This window comes from Papaver somniferum, unplaced genomic scaffold (assembly GCF_003573695.1).
Source record: "Papaver somniferum cultivar HN1 unplaced genomic scaffold, ASM357369v1 unplaced-scaffold_132, whole genome shotgun sequence".
Lineage (NCBI taxonomy): Eukaryota > Viridiplantae > Streptophyta > Magnoliopsida > Ranunculales > Papaveraceae > Papaver > Papaver somniferum.
The window spans coordinates 15,799,752-15,808,358 of NW_020622381.1; positions in this window are offsets into that span (position 1 = coordinate 15,799,752).

An 8,607-nucleotide genomic window follows, 5' to 3' on the forward strand; every position below is an offset into this window, starting at 1 on the left:
ATTTGCCTACAAACAAAGAGCAAGTTACAGCGGTAAGCCAACTTAGCGATTGGAAAGAGATTACTCTCTTTCCCATTTCTATGATGAAACAGTGTCACCTGTCAGGTGAGAGGTTGAGAATTTCTTTTAATGATTTCTATAGCTTAGTCTAACTAAGAAGAGTATGGCAGGACACTTTCAAATAGGAGATCACATATATGAGTGTGAAGTGGGGCCGCTTCCGTGATAACTATAAGGCTATGTTAATCTAAAAGCACTCATGAATTCCAAGTTTGCTCAGGGCCGAAATGAGCACAACCGAGAACCATTGAAGTAAGGAAATAAGCTATGTGATATCTATTATATCGACTTACATTATACAGTTGAGCAGTTCAAGACATCGCGTTCATTGAGCAACTAGTAAGTCCGGTAGATATTCACTACGGAAGATTCAAAGCCAAAAACTATCTTTTTCAATGTAGTGATGTTCCGCGCACCAACTCTCTAGTGTCTGCATTAGAGTATAGGATTAAATTTAAGCATCTTAAAATTTTCTCAGAAGACAATTTTATTTATGTGGGGGATTGTAGGAAATACGGGTTTGAATGGTGCTCCAAATCCATTTCCGGAAGGTGAATAGAAATTGAGCATGTTCCCAAAAGATATATCCCAACAGTTGTGTCTTAACGTTTTGAATTGAAACCGTTTTTTTCAACCGTCGTGTCTTTTGAAGTGTTATAAAAACCTTGTTTTGCAACAACAGAAAGACATAGAAAATTCTCAGTCGCTTGTACAAAAATAAACTTTGCTTTTGAAAGTCTTCATAGAGAGAGTTTGGTGCTGCTTCAAACGTTCGATTGATTGGTGTTATTCCTGTGCAAAGCTAACATCAATAGGTATAGTTGTATCTTGGCTAAACTTACTTCTGGATTCGTCATTTGCACCATTAATGGACGGGAAGTTAAAGTTTTCAGGAAAGAGGATTACCTCGCCTCTATACGCCACTTGCATTCATTGTTTTACCATTTGCATCTTGTTTTAACATGTCTTATGTTTTTAGAGAATTCTACCACTGTTTTGCTTTCAAAGAATGATCACAATGGATTGCAGACAAGGTGTTTTGTGATTTTGTCGCAAACAGAACTTGTGCGAATCTGTACAACCAATACATGTGTACTGTGTTTGGGTATTGGTATTATCCATTACCTGGTTTATAACCCAGATTTTCCAACACCATATAAGCGTGTGTATTTCTCCAAATCTTTCCAATCATGTCCCTTACGTGTTAAACCCTCGCCATCACTTGTAAGATGAACTATCGACCACTGCCGCTGCCTCAAGCTTTATATGAATTATCGCCATCAAATTTCTACCAGACATACATTTTTTTGCTTTTTTTGCACCTTATATGAAAAAGAGTAACATTTTGTTCTAACTTAAAATTAACAAAATCTCCTCGATTAACTAATGCTCCAAATAATTAGCTCTCTACAGTGCTTCAGCATTTAGTTTTTACCTTTCCGTTTGGGTGATGGGTGATTAAAACATTATGAATCTCCACAATTAACTAATATACTTATGTGAAGATCATTGCCATGTGCAATCAGCGATTTATTAATAAATCAAATCACAAATCAATTACCCAATCAACCTCATTATATGACTTCCTTGGTCCATGTTGTGGTGCGACTAATTTTCATGTTGGGAATTCACGGTTCTATAAAGTATATGTTTTTTGGTTCGAAACCCTAGTAAGAAGTTGATCTCTTTTTATGACGATCAATTGATTATTTAGAAAGATATGACCTCGTACTTTCAACACAAACTCGTTTTTTTACCATTATATCACTTTATACCATTTCCATGATTTATCAAAAACTCACCTAACTCTCCATCTTTTTTACCCGAGCCTCCATTGATTTGTGTAGGAGGATCAATTTTGGCGTAAAAATATAAAGCGTGTCATACAGTGAGGGACATAATTGGAAAGATTGGGGGAAAATACAATAATAATACACATGCTTACGTCGCACATCCGGTATAAGGTCATTTTTGTCAGAATTTATATTTAGGGGGTAAGTTACAGGTATTAGCATTTCAGGGGGAAAGCTACATTACTAATTGGTTTAGGGGGGTAAACTCAAAAACCCCTTTATATTATCTAAGGAATGTTAAATGCAAACCGTGGCTATATAGTTCATGAACCGTTTCGAGTGAAGCAAATCGTTTTTGCTTCGATTGTGTCTTGTGTAGTTACATAAGATTTCCTTGTAATTGAACAACTCTCTAACTAGTTCATTTGAGTCATTTGAACTAGTTATGGTGAAGAAGAACATGGTTGATATGAAAGTGCTCATATGGCTAACCTTTGGTTAACTATTTTAGAACCAACAAATGTTCATGTTTGGGTACGGTTACTTAAACCCAAAATAGTACATTTCATTTGTGTGTAACAAGCTAAGTTTTCGATCCAACGGTTGAAAGATATTGAATGCTTGAATCTAATCAGGTTTTCATCCAACGGTAAATATTGAATACTTTGTTACCAAGCTAACATTGATTGCAAACCCTGATTTGAAAGACTATATAAGGGAGAACTCTAGCAACTGGGAAACCTAATCCCCGCACCTCCTGTGTGATACTAGTTGTATTAGCTAGAGTCGATTCTCCTTTAACCTTTGGTTTCTTCATAAAAACCAAGTTAATGACTTAAAGACTTCATTGGGATTGTGAAGCCAGACCGATACTACTTTCTCGTAGTTGTGTGATCTGATCTTGGTGATTCTATCGTTTTGAGTACAATCGTAACGATTGGATTGAGATCTTTATCTCCGATAGGCAAGATAGAAAAGTAATCACAAACATCTTCGTCTCATTGTTTGTGATTCCACAATATCTTCTTTCGCCACGTCGATTAAGATTATTTTGAGGTGATTGATAATACTAGGCCGTTCTTCGGGAGTATAAGTCCGGGTTATCAATTAGTTCTTGTTCACCTTGATTTATCAAAAGATGGAACAAAACTTATAGGTTTATCTGTGGGAGACAGATTTATCTATTCTGTAGACTTTTCTGTGTGATACAGATTTGTTTATTAAAGTCTTCGACTTTGGGTCGTAGCAACTCTTAGTTGTGGGTGAGATCAGCTAAGGGAATCAAGTGCGTAGTATCCTGCTGGTATCGGAGACGTAAAGAGCGCAACTGTACCTTGACTCAGTGTGAGATTGATTGGGGTTCAACTACAGTCCAGACCAAAGTTAGTTTGTAGTATGCTAGTGTATGTAGCGGCTTAATACAGTGTGGTGTTCAATCTGGACTAGGTACCGGGGTTTTTCTGCATTTGCGGTTTCCTCGTTAACAAAATTATGGTGTCTGTGTTATTTCTATTCCGCATTATATTTTGTTATATAATTTAAATATCACAGGTTGTGCGTTTGAATCAATCAATTGGAAATCCGACATTTGGTTGTTGATTGAAATTGATTGATCCTCGAATATTGGTCTTTGGTACCGCTTAAGTGATTTCTCTTGTATTCAATTAGACTCACAAATTTCTATTTGCTTGAGAAATAATTGAATCAAGAAAGAGAGATAAAACTCTTTGATGTACTTTTTGTAGATTGAGTTTTATTGATTCTCTTAAAAGTATATTGGGGTTTGTCCATACAAATTGCTAAGCGAAATATTGGGTGTGGTTGTTGTACCCCCGGTTTCTCATGATATCTCGAGTGTTTTCGTGGAAAACGTGTAGCAGGTTGCTATGTGTGGCAAGTCAAAGTCAGGAGACTTGCCGCAGGAGAATAGCATGTGATGCTATTAGGCTTGTCTTGGCTGGTTGCCAAAGACTTTTCACAGGTCTGTCAATTTTGTCGCGAATTTGGACGGCTGAAATTGTATCTTATGAGAAAGGATGAGCATTGATTATGGCCACATCTTGTTGTATAGCAAAGTGGCGCCATTGGCATAGTGGCGCCTAGCATATCCATGGCATAGCGGCATGCTAGTGGCGTAGCCGTGGCAGCTGTTTTGGCATATTGGTGTTAGACCCAAATATGGCTCCAACATCATTGGCCCTGTTGCTAAGTTAAACTTAAGGCCTAAGGAGAATCACTTTACCTAGTTGGCATGGCGACTTTAGCTAAATTAGGGTTTGGCATATCGAAATCCTAATTAATACGTGCGCTACGGCACGGTGGCGTGGCTGACATAATTAGCGCATTCCAGTGGCACGATGTTGCAAGTAGCGCCTGGCGTAGCCATGGCCGTTAGATTTTGGCACATTGGTGTTAGAGCCAAATGTGGCGTGGAAACATTGGCCTTGTTGCCACATCAATCCCAATGCTCTGGGAAACGTTACTTGGCCTGGTTGGCATAGCAACTTTGCCTAAATTAGGGTTTGGCGTACCAAAACCCTAATTAGTGCATACGGCATGCAGCATGTGGTCGTGGCGCATCGACGTTTTGTGCAAATGGTGACATAGCCACGCCAAAGGAACCATAGCCAGTCCATCATATGGAAACGGCCACAGGAGCAAGGATTATTACGGGTGGCTATGATATGACGTCTTTATTAGGGCTTCCTGGGTCCCGCACGACTCGTGGCATGTTGTGGGGCCCGAAGTGGCATAATTTGTGCCACGACGGGAAATTAGGGTTTCGACCATGCAAGGTCGTGTTTCTGGTTAGAATAACCACATTGAAGTCTGTTATGGCGTTGGCCACTAGCAGAAGATGGGTTGGCAAGTAAGTGCATTATTTATGGTACGTTGCCACGTTCGGCATGCTTCTGTGGAAAAGTGGCACGTACGTCACGTTTGGCATTCCAGTTAGCGCGTTGGCGTCACTTTGGAAAGCCAATTTGGTATTGGCGCAATTTTTCCTCTCTTTTTTAATGCTGCGGCAGGTTTAGAGCAACCTGATTGGTCGAAAAATAGAAGGTCGGCCAAACGCGGGCGTAGCCACACTTCTAGTGTGGGTGTGGCAAGTTTAAAGCGACCTGATTGGTCGATGAGAAATAGGGCCGGCAAGGATCATCCCAGCCACAACTTATGTGCGTGTGGCGGGTTTAAGGCGACCTGATTGGTCGAGGGAAATAGGGTCGGTTTGGGCAACAAGGGGCGTGTCCAATGGCAAATGGCGTCGGCTGGCCTAAGGCATGGCCACGCCTCCCTTTGCTGCTGCTCCCATTCTGCGGATCCTTTATTTCTTGTTTTCTGATTTTGGGCAAGATTTTGCACCTACTAATCCATAGCGGATTAATTACCTAGTTTGCCTAGGCTTAATTTCGACAGGCAAGGTCTTATATACTGCGCAAGGCGCAAAACCCTAATTTTTGCAAATTAGTCAGGGTAATATCTGAATCTTGTGAATTATCACAAAATTGATTGAATCATATGTGTTAACACAGAGTTCTTTAAGTTCATTGCCAGAGAGCAGTATGTTTTCTGATTGAATACTTTATGCAAAGACCTTATCCTTGATACTTGGAAATTTGTGCTACTCTGCTGCGAGTGAGCACAAATTATCATGCCATATCAACATTAAGGGTTCAGCCGGGAACATAGCACAGAAGGCATTCAAAGAAACTTATATTAACTGAATAATACAGGCAAGGTGCCAAAATTTACAGAATATCAGGGATTGCTGCTACATGCACCATTCTGGATAAATTTCATGTGAATATATTGAGTTGCTCAATAAATGCGCCAGCGAAGAGGTTGAACACTCGTCACTTTTACATGGCTCCGTTTCTTTGCAGAGTGACGTCACATTAAATGCAGGGTTTTACAAATTTAGCCTTGAACTAAAAACCACCATCAACATTAAGTCCCCTGCTTAGCACGTAACAGTGGCATTGTTGCGGGGTAAGCATGAGATGGTGACAGACAAGAGTAAAATCGAAAGAGCAAGACATGAAGAGATTGCCAGGAAAATTCGACTAACCTTTGGCAGGAGGCATGAGTAGTCTATGATCCTTGTGCTGGAGGCTTGGCGTATTTCCGGCTTGGACACAGGGTGTTGGCATTAGTTTGGCCGTAGAGCTTTGCTTCCCGGAACGTTAGCGCCAATTTGGGCCATGTGGCTGATGCTGACGCTGCAACTTCGGCCACAGACCATTGATACTGGCGCTGCGACTTTGGCAGCGGAGCAGTGATGATGGCGCTGCAACTTCAGCCACGGAGCGGTAATGATGGCGTTGCAACTTCAACCACGGAGCGGCAATGATGGCGCTGTAACTTCAACCACGGAGCGGTAATGATGGCGCTGCAAATTCAACCACGGAGCGGTAATGATGGCGCTGCTACTTCAACCACGGAGCGGTAATGATGGCGTTGTGGAGTGTTACAAGTCTGAGTGGCTGGTGATCTTGGCACGCTGCTAGTTAGGTCGTGGAGCGGCGATTTTCGTGCGCTGCTTGTTCGGATATGGAGCATGAGTGTGGTGTGCCCAGTCATCTATTCCCGTTCATGGAGCAATAAATAATCCTTCTTCTGTTCAAACTCTAGAAACTCCGTTCGTATGAAAAGGGGTATCAACCCTCTTCTGTTTTTGTTGCTCGTCCGGCTACGTGCTTTCATCTGCAGCGTCTGGCTCCTCTTAGTCATTTGTTAGCGGTGGTAGAGCGATCATTAACGGCAACGAAGCAATCTACAATAGTTATAATCAGCAGCAAGGCGATCCAAGAGAACTCAAGGTAGGTGCTCGCTCCTATTTTGCGCATGTATCCACCCAACAGTACCATCGATCTTCTCCAGAATGTGTAATACGGTTCTGACTCCGGAAGAATGAGTATCTAACCTCTCCAGTGGATTTCAAAATTTACCAAACTCCATTGCACTCTTGGGATGGATGGATGAAATATATGCTCGGCAATGTTCATGTCAGGGCTAATCTTGGAGATTGTGGTTGCGTTGTTGGTACATCCTTGACTTTAGGTTATTTGGTGCCTGGAATTTCTGATTGCAATGATGATCTATTGTGGATGCTTGTATTGTCGAAATTTTCCGGAGCCATTGGGTGAAATAGATGAGTTGAGATGCGTTCCGTTGTCGATGTGCTGTTATCAAGTCTTCAAGGACTTCTTTCCAAGCGACATCCTTTGAACCATCTTCTGAATCTTTGACTATTGTATGGAATGGGATGCGATAAGAAGTCCACAGTTATACTTCTGTTAGATCCGATGGCGTGGCCGGATATATGAATGTATCTCTGTGGAGTGCTTTTGGAGTCTTTGATGCACGTGTACGGCTTCATGTTGAGAAATTTCTGCGGCTCGTAAAGCTTCGACAATGATGATGTTGAAATCAGAAATAACCTGGCTGAGGGAAGTGAAGGCATCCCATGCTGGTAGTCCCCATGTGTAATTATCATGATCCTATTTTCTCGCGGAAGATGTGCTTCTACTGCATTCACTGGTAAGGTGGTGACTGCGTTTAAATTTCTAAACCTGAAGGAGGCTTCAGTCCCCAAGTGTAGCCTACTTTAATTGCATCGCCTTGAATACACGCCTATGGGATTTGATACAAGCTTATTGTACTCTCCTGGATGTGATGCTGGGATGCTTGGAACATCTCATGGACGAAACATTCTGGATAATGAAAAGGTAGAAGTGAGAGAGTTATGTCGTTAATCGTGGTTCCCTATGTCTTTTCAAGAAAAAATTTTCAGCCGCGTCTCTATAGTTATCTCATGAATGCTTGATTTTTGTCGGGGATGGACCGCGATGAGCAATCCCTAGTCACACCTCTCTTCAGTCACTGAAGTTGTTTTCTCTGAGTAGGCTTGGGATCCGTCGTGGGCCTCGTAAAGTGTTGCAGGCGCCTTCTAGACGAAGAGGTGATGATATCCTTACGTTACACCTTTGAAGAGTAGATGACCTTTTCGTGACTATGACTTTTGGGTTGAGCGTGTCTCCTGAGCTTTGATAGTGAAGGGATTCTATATAGAGCCTCAGACCCCAAGTTCGATTTACATGTTTCTATCTTGTATGGTCGGTGAGTTGACCATGATAAAGATATCATCTCGCATCCGTACTGGTGAATCCATTACTTCTTCTATGTGAAACTAAAATATGGAGAAGTATGGATTACCTTTGTAGTGGTTGTTGCTATGGTAAAGCTCTGGATGGTATCAACAAACGAACATCAACATTTCTTGGCAGCAGAAGAGACTACATTGTCGTGGGAACCAAAATAGGTTGGCTGGAGTTGCATGGGCGTCCATGGATGCAAAGGGATTGGCTGGATGCGTAAGCGAGTAAACTATCCACGACCACGAGCTTTGGCGAGATGGATCAAAAAGTGTTCACAACTACGAACCTTAGCTGGCTGTGATCACGATCCTTGACAAGGAGGAGTGGCGACTTCTGGAGAGAACGTTGAAGCGGATTCTGGAGCGAAACGTTGAAGCGGAGCGGCTCCTGGAGCGAAATGTTGAAGCGTCCCCTGGATCGAAATGTTGAAGCGGAACGGCTTCTGGAGCGAAAAGTTGAAGAGGCTCCTTCTGAATTGTGGCCATGTCCGTCTGAGTTTTGGCAAGAACTTCTTGTTTTTCCATTAAATCGATAATGGTAATGGGAAGGTTGGTTTCCCCTGGCTCCTCCAGTCTCTCGACCTGACGAATAAGTGG